We start from the raw sequence: 12,845 nt of genomic DNA, 5'->3' as shown, positions 1-12,845 counted from the left end.
CCTTATCCCAGTATCCAGCTGTCCTTGATTCTGGAGACTGACTATCCAACCAGTTAAATACCTATTATTCTGTCTTACTTATCCTACTCTTTGCAGATATTTGCTTCCAAAACCACACAGGAAGAATATTCAAGGCAAAATATGGATATTCCTCATCTTAATGGCCTGATTTCATCAAATATTACCTGGCAAGTAATACAGCGCAGCAGTTAAGAGCATGCACATGGAGAGAATTCTAAGATGGTAGTGGTGGTTGCAGCACAGGTTTTTTAATATCCTCCCCCAGACAAGGCACTCCAACAAAAAAGGTATTATTCATTATTCCTATATGAACCACAAACTGTTATAAGACCCAAGTGGTATTAGCATTTGTGCAAAAGAAAGCAGAAGGGAAACAGGCTTCTGAAGATTCTGAGATGAGAGAAACTCCAACATCACCAATAGCTACTCAGTGAAATGAGTGACAGGACAATCTAGTAACAGCTAAAACTAAAAGGGAATTCTGAAGAATTGCTGAGGTCATGCAAAGGGCCAATACACAATAAGATCTGATAGCACTGGAGCAATCTACATTCTACAGAATCTGAAATAAATGCTGCCTTGTTAGACAAAGCTCTACACTAAAGAAAAACTGCTAAGAAGATAATCTAAATTACAAAAAAATCCACACATACCCCCCACCTTCCTAAAAGTTCAGGAAAACATCATGGTCCAATTCTACATAAAATAATTATAAGAAAAAAGAGAATATGGGAAATAAAGCCCCTGGAGTGAAAGAAAACACACTAGGAAAAAAGTGCCTACAAAACAGAGGAAACCTACAACCTATTCTTCCAAAACAAACTAAAAGAGAAAAATAAAAAAAGAAAAATCACAATGAGAAAACCTAAATATTCGGTAACCAAGAACAAATGAAAAAGAACTCAGGAGCGTGAAAATGCCTAAGTGAAAGAACACTCAGGAAAGAATGAGAAATTAGAAAATCATTTCGGAAATAAAAAACAAAACTAGAGAAGAATACAAGAACAAAGATAATGGATAATGTCTTATGAGAACGAGACCATGAAAAGAAAAATTTTTAAGTCAAAAAGGAAATAATAAGTCAAGCGCAGTGGCTCACACCCATAATCTCAGCACTTTAGGAGGCTGAGGCAGGAGGACTGCTTCAGGCCAGCCTGGCCAACAGAGTGAGAGTCCACCTCTATAAAGAAGAAAAAAAGATGAAAAGGATTTGAGGAAGAGATATTGACATAAAAGATGAACAAAAAACATTCAACATAAACAAAATTTCACCAAAAAAGGAAACCCAAGCAATGTGACAGAAAAATGCTAAAAACTATGAGTCAAGAAAACTTTCCTGACACTGTAAGATTACTACAGTCAACAATAATATATAGTTGCAAATAGCTAGAAGGAGAATACTAAATGTCCCTAACACAATGAAATGATAAATGTTTGGGATGATGGATATGCTAATTACCTTAATCTGATCACTACGTATCAAAACATTACTATGTACCCCACAGATACGTAGAATTATTAATACATGCCAATTTTTAAAAATAAAACAGAAAATCTTCCTGAAATAAAACAATATATTGAAAAGGCATACCATGTATCTAGTGGGAAAAAAAAAAAAAAAAAAAAAAAAGACCCAGAAAGGACAACACTAAGACATGTTCTAGTTAGGCTATTGGACTTTAAAACAAAAAAAAATAAAAAATCCTTTCAGCATTCAGACAAAAAGACCAAGTTACATATGTGGGAAAGAAAATCAGACTATGGCTGGGCGCAGTGGCTCACACCAGTAATCTCAACACTTTGGGAGACTGAGGTGGGAGGATTGCTTGAGCCCAGGAGTTCAAGACCAGCTTGGGAAACATAGGGAGAGCCCCATTTTAAAAAAATACAAAAATTATCCAGACATGGTGGTGCACATCTGTAGTTCCAGCTACTCGCAAAACTGAGGTGGGAAGATCACTTGAGCCTGGGCGGTCGAGGCTGCAGTGAGCCATGATCACACCACTATCCTCCAGCCTGGTGAAAATGTAAAATTGCAAAATGTAAAATGCTTAATTATTTTACCACAAAATTGATTTCCAACACATTGAGAGAAGTCACCTTTTCAACTTCAACAAAGCAGCCCAGGAATAAAATAACTGCTCTTTCTACTCCCAGTGGTTTTTCAATTAGCATTAAAATTTTAAAAACACTTATTTTATTAAACAAGTTCAGGGCTACATGGTTTGACCTCTAGCTGTTCTTTGTTTTCTTCCCCCTCCAAGATAAACAGATTCAGATAACAGAAAAGCAAGCTTTCAGATATTTATAGGTTTGATTGTCCAGACATTTTAATACGTTTACAAGCAGTGAAGTGAGACAGAACGTGATTCTAATGTACAGTCATAGTCCTAATACCCTCAAGTACTTTCATACTTTACCCTGGAATATGATCCTAGTATTTCCGAAATGTCTGGACTACTGTGCATAGAGAATGTTTCTTACGATATAATATACAGTCATTTCAGCACCCAAAACACCAATACTCCTGGCAAAACAGCTCAAACACTGATGTCCTGTAGGGTAGAATTAGCCAACTATCAGTCCTAAGAAGAGGCTTCTCAAAATAAGGTACTTTGTGGCACTTCAAACGATTGACAACTCCTCCATTCTGGAAACTCAACACTTGTGCTGACTTTCAACTCACTCTCAAATCATTTGCCTTTATTCTTTTTTCTGCAGCCTCTGAAAGAGGGAAGTGGGGTCCCAAAATAATAGTTAACCTTCAACCCAAAACATAGTATCTGCCCTCTGATGCAATCTCATGGCTTAGGCTATCATCTCTACACTGAGTTCTCAGATGAATTTTAGTCTAGATTTTAAACATAAAGCTTGGCTGTGCTACATCTCTTAAACGTAACATAATAAAAAACTTCATCTCTGCACTTAAGCCACCTTCATATATCTACCTACCTATTTGTATTAGTAACAGCATTCCTCTTGTATTAATCCAGGACAGAAGCCATAAATCTTCCGATGTATATTCAACTACCACTAAATCACTATGTTCCATCAATTTTTTCAGTGTCTCTCTTATCATACCATCCTAATTTTTAGTATCATCACCTAATGCATTGATTGTCTAACTTCTTCCTAGTGGATCTCCCTGACTTCAATCTCGTCTTCCTCTAATCTACCTGCAGATTATCATGAGCTTGATTTCCCTAAAACACACTTTAAATGTCCCTAAAAGATGAAGTGGTTTTTTACAACCTTATCAAGAACCTTCTTGAATCTGTCATGCCTAGGCTCTGCACAGCCCAACTTCATCATTCTCATTCCCACCTCACATTCAGTTTTTTCTACTTTACTTAGCTAGTCAAATCCTTCAAGGTGCCTATGAAATACTATTTCCTAGGCTGGGTATGGTGGCTCATGCCTGTCTGTAATCCCAGCACTTTGGGAGGTTAAAATGGGAAGACTGCTTGAGCACAGGAGTCAGACCAACCAGCCTGAGCAACATAGTGAGACTCCATCTCGACAAACAATTTAAAAATTGGCCAGGTATGGTGGCACACACCTGAACCTGTAAGAGCGAGGCTGCAGTGAGCTGTGACCTGCGACCTGCACTCTAACCTGGGCAACAGAGCAATTTCCTGTCTCCAAAAAAAAAAAGTACACTTCCTCCTCCTTGACGTCATCTCAACTCTTCACACCACCATCTCACCACTCCTATAGAGAATCATTTGGGTTCTTTTAACAGTTTTGCCTGTCTTCGTTCCTCTCATATCCTAATTTGTGGCCTTGGCATCTAGCAGGTACTAAATAAAAGACATGTTAACTTAAAAGACACTTCTTAGCCAAGCATGGTGAGCCATGCCTATAGTCCAAGCTCCTCGGGAAGCTGAGGCAGAAGGATAGCTTAAGTCCAGAAGTTTGAGGCTGCAGTGAGATATGATTGCCTTGCACTCCAGCCTGGGCAACAGAGTGAGATACTATCTCAAAAAAAAAAAAAAAAAAAAAAATTGTAATTAAAAAAGATCCTTCTTCAAGAAAGAATGTCCTAGTCAGCTATTTCAACATTCCCAGAAACATTAAATTGGCAGAGATATAAAAATGTATTGGAATGCTGATTAACCTCTATTATCTACTGTAAGATTTATTAAGTACCAGCAGTCCTTGATTTCCCGCAATTTTACTTTTGCTGATTCATTTAAAGCACCTAGTCAATTACACCTACTTACTGTGGAGAGAGGATATACTAATGAATTTATATTACTTGGTCTGTTTCCTGAAGACATGCATAAAGTATCTCCAACTCCCCAAGTCTGTCTAGCCCTGTAGCCACTTTTGAGAACATCTTTGGCTGTAGGTCAGATCCATTTAGCCAAATTTAGGTTGAGGAAAGAAGGATCAAGATTAAGTAGAACAAAGGGAGCAATATGCGGAGGAAAAGAAATACATACAAAGGACTTTTTGCCTTAAGTATTTAGCAACTGCCCTATCCCTACCCCCCATAATTACCACTCAAGTACTACCCTTCCAAGCAGTCACTTCAATCCAAATACACATTTTGGGGAATATTTTAGAGTTGCCTCTAGGTTAAAGTATTTAATTAGCACCATCATTTTATAGACACATTATCTAATTAATATCTAAAACTCTTAAACACAATTAACAAAATAAACACCTGCATTCTAATGGCAAAGTGATTCCATATTTATGCCTGTAAGATTTTATTGTCATTAAGAAAACTAACAGGAAAATGCAAAATTAAAGTCACAATAAAACACCATTTCTCTTTCCTTAGATTAAAAAAAGAGAGCCTCTCAATACCAAACACAGACAAGAATATTATAGAGCTTTTGCTGTCTGGTACAGTAGCCACTAACCACATGGGGCTAGTAAGAACTTTAAACGAGGTTAATGCAAATAGAGATTTACTGTAAGTATAAAATACACAATGGATTTTAAATATTTAATGTATTAGTATGTTTTCACACTGCTGATAAAGACATATCCAGGACTGAGCAATTTACAAAAGAAAGAAGTTTAATGGATGTACAGTTCCATGTGATTACTGCGGAAGGCAAGGAGGAGCAAGTCACATCTTTCATGGATGGCAGCAGGCAAAGAGAGCTTGTGCAGGGACACTCACAATTATAAAACCAGATCTCATGAAACTTACTATCATGAGAACAGCACAGGAAAGACCTGCCCCCGTGATTCAATTACATCCCATGGGGTTTCTCCCATAACACCTGGGAATTCAATTTATCCACTGTAACATTTATTAGTATAATCAGTCCTTGATTTCCAGCAATTTTAGAGATTTGGCTGGGGACACAAGCAAATCATATCATTTAATATTTTTAAAAGAATGCAAAATATCGAATTAACTTCATTGTTTACATACTGAATCGTTTTGGAAATACTGGATTAAATAAAATACATTATTAAAATTAACTCTGCCTGTTTCTTTTTACTAATGTGGCTACTAGAAAAATCTAAATTATAGTATATTTATATAGGACAGCACTGAAATAAAACAACAGAAACTTTTGGCTGGACGCATTGGCTCACACCTGTAATCCTAGCACTTCGAGTGGCTGAGGCAGGCAGATCACGAGGTCAGGAGTTTGAGACCAGCCTGACCAACATTGTGAAACCCCGTCTCTACTAAAAGCACAAAAATTAGTTACGTTTGGTGGCACGCACCTGTAATCCCAGCTACTCAGGAGGCTGAGGCAGGAGAATCGCTTGAACTGGGGAGGCAGAGGTTGCAGTGAGCCAAGATTATACCATTGTACAACAGCCTGGGCAACAGAGCGAGACTCCATCTCGAAAAGAAAAGAAAAGAAAAAAACTAGAAACTTTTATACACCACTGATAGGAGTATAAATTGGTATAGCAACACTGGTGAGAATTTTGAATATCTCGTTAGGGTTGTAAGATGAGGATGGCCTACAGTTCAGCAATGCTACTCCCTAAAGAAATTCTTACATATAGATGGCATGTAAATGGTTTTAGACCATTGTTTAAAATTACAAAAATAATTCAAATGTCCTTCCAAAAAAGACTAGACAAAATGTGTTCTAGTTCCATGTGGTGGCTCACATCTGTAATCACAACACTTTAGGAGGCCAAGGCAGGCAGATCACTTGAGCTCAGGAATTAGAGACCAGCCTGGGCAACATGGTGAAACCTCATCTCTACAAAAAAAGACAAAAATTAGCCAGATGTGCTAATGTACGCCTGTAGTTCCAACTACTTGGGAGGCTGAGGTGGGAGGATCACTTGAGCCTGGGAAGTCAAGGCTGCAGTGAGCCAAGATTGCACCACTGTACTCTAGACTGGGTGACAGAGCCAGATCCCATCTTACTTAAAAACAAAACAAAACAGAACAAAACAAAATAAAACAAAAAAACTGTTCTAATCATACAATGGAATACCATGCAACATATATGCAATACTATGGAAAAAAGGAACTAGAACAAAAAAAGAACTGCAAAAATATTAAGCGACAAGAACAAATTGTAAAAAAAAAAAAAAACAAAACCTTCTGTATATGATTATGTACATAAAAGTCTTAAAATAGTACTATATGTTATTTAGAAACAGATCATGTATGGAGATTGTATCTATAAGGCAGGCATGAAATTTAGGATAGTGGCAGAGAGAGGAGATGAAATTCAGGAAGATTATAGAAGAGCTTCAACTACCTAAACTAAGCTGGGTGGTGGGTACTTCAGTGTTCTATATTTATAACTCATCTGAAATATTTCCAAACCTTTAACAGAAGATTTTACATACTACGTATAGCACTAACTGGGTATACTTTATGGTTTGGGGGACATAATGAAGCAGTAACTGCACAATTTTAACAATGTTAAAAGCAGCTGTCCCTGGAATAACAACAGGGTACAGGAGATGCAGTAAACACCAATAATATAAACACCAAATATATAAATACCAATTGTATACCACTACAATGAGAAAAAGGTAACAAAACACATCCTAAATCAGGGTTCAACAAACTTTCTCTTTCAGGGTCAAAAGAGTAACTATTTTTGGGTTTCCAAGGCCATATGGTTCCTTTCTCAAGTACTCAACTCTGCTTTAGTAGTGGGAAAGCAGCCATAGACAAAATCAGCATGGTTATCTTTCAATAAAACTTTACAAAAATAAGCAGTGGGACAAATTAGGCTGATAGGTTATAGTTTGATGACACTTGTCTAGATCTACCTTTAAAAAAGTTACTAGTAAATCTATTAAGTGAAAGTCTAAAGGGGAAATGGATTTGCATAGTAACAATATATGTCATGATCATCTGATAATTACAACAAAGAAAATGTTCCTGCTCCACAGAAATAGCTAGCAGTTACCACCATCCTTAACCCAGTGATCAAACTTAGCACCACTATTAATGTAAAAGGCACTGGCTGGGCATGGTGGCTCACACCTGTAATTCCACCACTTTGGTAGGCAGAGGCGGGTAGATTACCTGAGGTCAGGAGTTCAAGATCAGCCTGGTCAAGACAGTGAAACCCTGTCTCTACTAAAAAACTACAAAAATTAGCCAGGGGTGGTGGCAGGGGCCTGTAATCCCAGCTACTCGGGAGGCTGAGGCAGGAGAATCGCTTGAACCTGGGTGGCAGAAGTTGCAGTGAGCTGAGATTGTGCCACTGCACTCCACTCTGGGCGACACAGTGAGACTTTGTCTCAAAAAAAAAGTCAGGCATTTTGTGCCTCTGATATAACATGAAGCAGTATCACCTATAAACTATGCTGGCCAAAATGGTTAACCTAAATTTATCTATCATTAGATCTAACTTAACAGTTTAAGAAGACAAAAAAATAATTTTTGTCTTCTTAAACTGTTTTGAGAAGAAACTGTTTTAAGAAGTTTGAGATTTTAAACAAAATCTCAAAGAAATACTCAGACAAATTCTGAATACAGGACACTTTACAAGATAATTGGTGCCTTCAAAAAGAGAAAATTGGCCAGGCACGGTGGCTCATGATGTAATCCCAGCACTTTGGGAGGCCAAGGTGGGCGGATCACCTGAGCTCAGGAGTTCGAGACCAGCCTGGCCAACATGGAGAAACCCCAATTCTATTTAAAAACGAGAGAGAGAGAGAGAGAGAGAGAGAGAGAGAGAGAGAGAGAAAATCATTTGGGTGTTTAAATTTGTAAGAGAATAGAGATGCAAAAACAAACACAATAAAACCCACAATCCTTCAAAGACTTTAGTTTGGAGGGGGTAAAACTATATAAGACATTTTTTTTTTTTTACCCATTGAGGAAGTCTGAATATGGACTGTGGATCAGATGAATTGGGGAATTAATTTTGTCAGGTATGATAATTTTGCAGGTAGAGAGGAAAATCATTTTTTGGAGATTCATACTTTGGTATTTAGGAGTAAAGTAACATGGCATCTATAATTTATTTCTAAATGGCTCATATGGCAATGTTATGGATTGAATCTGTGTCCACCCCTCCCCCACAATTTATATGTTAAAATCCTAACCCTAAATGTGATATAAGGTGGGGCCTTTATTCGGTCATCAGGTTGGAGCCTTCCTGAATACTATTAATGCCCTTATAAAAAAGACCCCGGAGAGCTCTCTAGCTCTGTCCACTATGTAAGTACACAAGATGGCCATGTGCAAACCAGAAAGACAGCACTCATCAGATGCCAGATCTTCCAGCACCTTCATCTAGAACTTGCCAGCTTTCAGAACTATTAAGAAATATACTTGTTTTTTATAAGCCACCAGTCTATGGTATTCTTTTACAGCAGCCCGAAGACAAGCAAAAACACAAAATACTGTTGAATTTAGGTGATTGGTATATAGGCACTCAGTATAGTATAATGTTTTGCAGCATTAAAATTTTTCATATTAAAAAGCAAAGAATCCAGTATGAGATTATTTATAATTTATTAAATTTGTTACTCTTCCCCCCAATATTAAAATAGTCCTATGTCTTCCCCAGAGTTCTCAAGGTTAAATATCAAAATCTACCCAAAATAAATTCTCCAAAAGTTCATGACCCTGATATTTTTTCCTTTTAAACATGTGATTTCTAAAAATGAAGACAAAAGGCAAAACCACAAGATACTTTGAATTATCATTATTCTCCTATAGACATTAATCCTATAAGCGATTAATGCCTATAGACAATGTTTATTGACTAAACAAAAATGAATAGAAGAAAATTTATGTTCATTCAATTATTTTTTATTTATTTATTTATTTTGAGACACAGTCTCACTCTGTCACCCAGGCTGGAATGCAGTGGCACAATCTCAGCTCACTACAACCTCCGCCAGTTCACATATTCAACAACCATCCTCTTCCCTCTTCCTATCCCCTACTAGGAATCCCCAACCCCCAGGCCATAGACCAGTACCCTCCATGGCCTGTTGGGAACCAGGGTACACAGGAAGTGAGCAGTACGCAAGCAAGCGAAGCTTCATCTGTACTTAGAGCTGCTCCCCATTGCTGGCATTACTGTCTGAGCTCTACCTCCCGTCAGATCAGTGGCAGCACTAGATTCTTACAGGAGTGTGAACCCTACTCCTGTCAGATCAGTGGCAGCACTAGATTCTTACAGGAGTGTGAACCCTACCGTGAACTGAGCATGCAAGAGGTCTAGGCTGCAAGCTCTTTATGAGAATCTAATGCCTGATGATCAGTCATTGTCTCCTATTACCCTCAGATGGGACCATCTAGTTGCAGGAAAACAACATCAGGGCTCCCACTGATTGTACATTATGGTAAATTACATAATGATTTCATTATATATTACAATGAAATAATAATAGAAATAAAGCGCACAATAAATGTAATGTGCCTGAATCATCCTGAAACCCCTACTCCATCCATGGAAAAAACTCTTCCATAAAAGTGGTCCCTAGTGCCAAAAAGGTTGGGGATCTCTGCCTTACTCCTTTTCTCTCCCTAAAAGATGATGTTTAACTTATTTACTCATTTATTCAGCTAATATTTGTAGAACACAATATAGACACATGGATAAATCAGCATACAAAACTAACACAGTTATTGCCTTTACGTGGCTCACACTCTGGTAGAAAATGAGGATCTTAGAACAGAACTCTTGATTTTAGAGTCAAAAGAACCTCAAGATATCACACGGTCCAGGCTTCTCCCTTAACGCTGATAAAAATGTTAAGATTGCAGGTTAAGGCTACTAAATCCTAGAAGGAGTAAGTACACATGCCACAGAACCATTAAAAGGTTGAGTGGGAGCCACAAACAAGTCTTCTGTTCCCAAGTTTCAGTACTCTTTCAACTTACCATATATCATTAGTAGTATAATAGTAGCAGTATTAATAGTATTAACAGCAATAGAAAGCACTCAATAAAGGTTACTCATTATAATGTGCCAGTCTCTATTTTACATGGATTATAGCAACCCAACAATCTTATGAACATTCCCACTTTATAAATGAGAAAACTGAAGTTTAGAAACATTAAGGTAACCTACCCAACAGTAGGTAACCTGTCTATGTGTAGGAGCAGGGATTCAAATCTGAGACTATGACTTTGGAGTCAGCGTTCCCAATCACTATCCTCCTTTTTCCAAAAAGATAACCCACTCTAAATATAAAGGCTTCTTACACTTTATACACTTACAAGCATTGCTAAGCATCCTACAGTATTACTGCAGGCACAGAGTAGCAACAATTCAGAAATATTTCGCTAAATCCGTTGAGAAGATACTTCATTCACATTTGATAAACAAAACCAGTATCATTACCATAGGGACAACCCCTCTAACCATCTTTCAAATACACAACTGAAACTGTTGCTGTCTAGCATCTCCTGAACTTTATTTAGCCAAAATATCTGACCACCAATTAAACACCAAACTTATTTTTACCTTGTTAGATTGTCTTCAGTACTCTTAAAAACACACATTCAATGTGATTCCTGGTACTCTATAATTAACTACTCCTTTACATTAGGCTCACTGCAACCTCCACCTCCCGTGTTCAAGTAGTTCTTCTGCCTCAGCCTCCCGAGTAGCTGGGACTACAGGCACACACCACACGCCTGACTAATTTTTGTATTTTTAGTAGAGACAGGGTTTCACCATGTTGGCCAGGATGATCTCAATCTCCTGACCTCAGGTGATCTGCCAGCTTCCGCCTCCCAAAGGGAGCCACCACGCCTGGCCAACATAGATAATATTTTACCATATTCCATAATACAACATCAGTATACAACTACTGTATATCCACCTGTGTTTACAAACTTGGTGGCCACACTGTACTTAAATAAAAATCAAGTAAGCAAAGACACAGGCAGAAAAAGCAACTCAAAGCAAAAGCACACTGAAAGGTAAGTAACCGGAACTTAAATATAAACCCACGCCACTGGGAAGATTCAAGATGTAGAGTAACAACAATTATGCAAGTCAATATCATCACTAATCTTTCCAAACGTGCCCTTACAAACTAGAGTTAGAATTTATTAAAAAGGAGGGTGGGAGGGGCATAACTGAAAACAATTACATATATTACATATTAAGCTAAAAGTTATTTCACGGCTGGGCGCAGTGGCTCATGCCTGTAATGGCAGCACTTTGGGAGGCCCAGGCAGGCAGATCATCCGAGGTCGGGAGTTCGAGACCAACCTGACTAACATGGATAAACCCCATCTCTTCTAAAAATACAAGAATTAGCCAGGCGTGGTGGTGCATGCCTATAATCCCAGCTACTCGGGAGGCTGAGGCAGGAGAATGCCTTGAACCGGGGAGCCAGAGGTTGCAGTGAGCCAACATTGTGCATGGACAAGAGCGAAATTCCATCTCAAAAACAAAACAAAAAAGTTATTTCACTTTCACATTGCAATTCAAAATACTCCAGAACAATTGAATAGAAATAAACTCAGTTTCCCTAAGTTTAGGATGACCAACCGCCAAAGATTTAATAAACTGTTAGATTATATAAACAAAATCAGTTACAAGAAATAATTTTTAAAAATTCAAGTAAGGTTGTTTTTGGTTATTTTTCAATCTAAGACAGATGGCTAAATGTTGAACAACTTAATGAATCTGGTCTGAATTATAGTACTTAACATATTCCAAAAATTCAAGTTCTCTAGCACGTCAGCATTTTGATAAAGTAACAGAGTTATAAAAATACATTAAAAACGAAACTAGGCTGGGCATGGTGGCTCACGCCTGTAATCCCAGAACTTTGGAAGGCCGAGATGGGCAGATCACCTAAAGTCAGGAGTTCAAGACCAGCATGGCCAACATGGCGAAACCCTGTCTGTACTAAAAATACAAACTTAGCCGGGCATGGTGACGCAGGTCTGTAATCCCAGCTACTTGGGAGGCTGAGGCATGAGGCAAAAGGTGCAGTGGGCCAAGACTGTACCACTGCACTCCAACCTGGGCAACAGAGTAAGACATTGTATCAAAAAATAAATAAATAACAAAAATACCCACACACACAAATACAAAGAAACTAGTAATCTGAAGCCATATTTGGGCATAATAAATGAGGACTCTTATGTCATAAATAGAACTAACATTCATTTTTATATTGAGGTACTGAAATAAATGCAAATTGATTTGCTATAAAATTTTAAAAATCAGTCTTTATTCACTTTAGAAAATGAATGAAAAATGAAATGAAAGCAAAAGACGGCCAAGCATTAAAATAAGAACAAAAAGATGAAAGATATTTTATGCTTAATAGGCCTCTTCATTAAACCGGTTCGTCAATAGGAAAGCAATAGAAAGAATAGAAAGCAAAAACTAAGCACTTGCTTCACAAATCTAAGTGCAATATGACAATCTCATATG

At 37.7% G+C, this 12,845-nt stretch overlaps 1 protein-coding gene across 3 annotated transcripts in view; it reads right to left on the bottom strand.

The window, feature by feature from the left end:
* The window catches only part of PPM1B (protein phosphatase, Mg2+/Mn2+ dependent 1B), a 77,738-nt gene that overhangs the window by 56,742 nt on the left and 8,151 nt on the right, over positions 1–12,845 (bottom strand). Inside the window, exon 2 of one of the 3 annotated variants that reach the window (XM_074396683.1) lies at positions 5,719–5,840. The exons of the other annotated variants lie outside the window; for them this stretch is intronic. The gene's annotated coding sequence lies outside the window, so the exon portion shown is untranslated. The remainder of the gene's footprint in view (positions 1–5,718; positions 5,841–12,845) is intronic. 3 annotated transcript variants of the gene reach the window in all.

This window comes from Saimiri boliviensis, chromosome 1, assembly GCF_048565385.1.
Source record: "Saimiri boliviensis isolate mSaiBol1 chromosome 1, mSaiBol1.pri, whole genome shotgun sequence".
Classification (NCBI taxonomy): domain Eukaryota; kingdom Metazoa; phylum Chordata; class Mammalia; order Primates; family Cebidae; genus Saimiri; species Saimiri boliviensis.
This window is presented reverse-complemented; position numbering and strand designations above follow the sequence as displayed.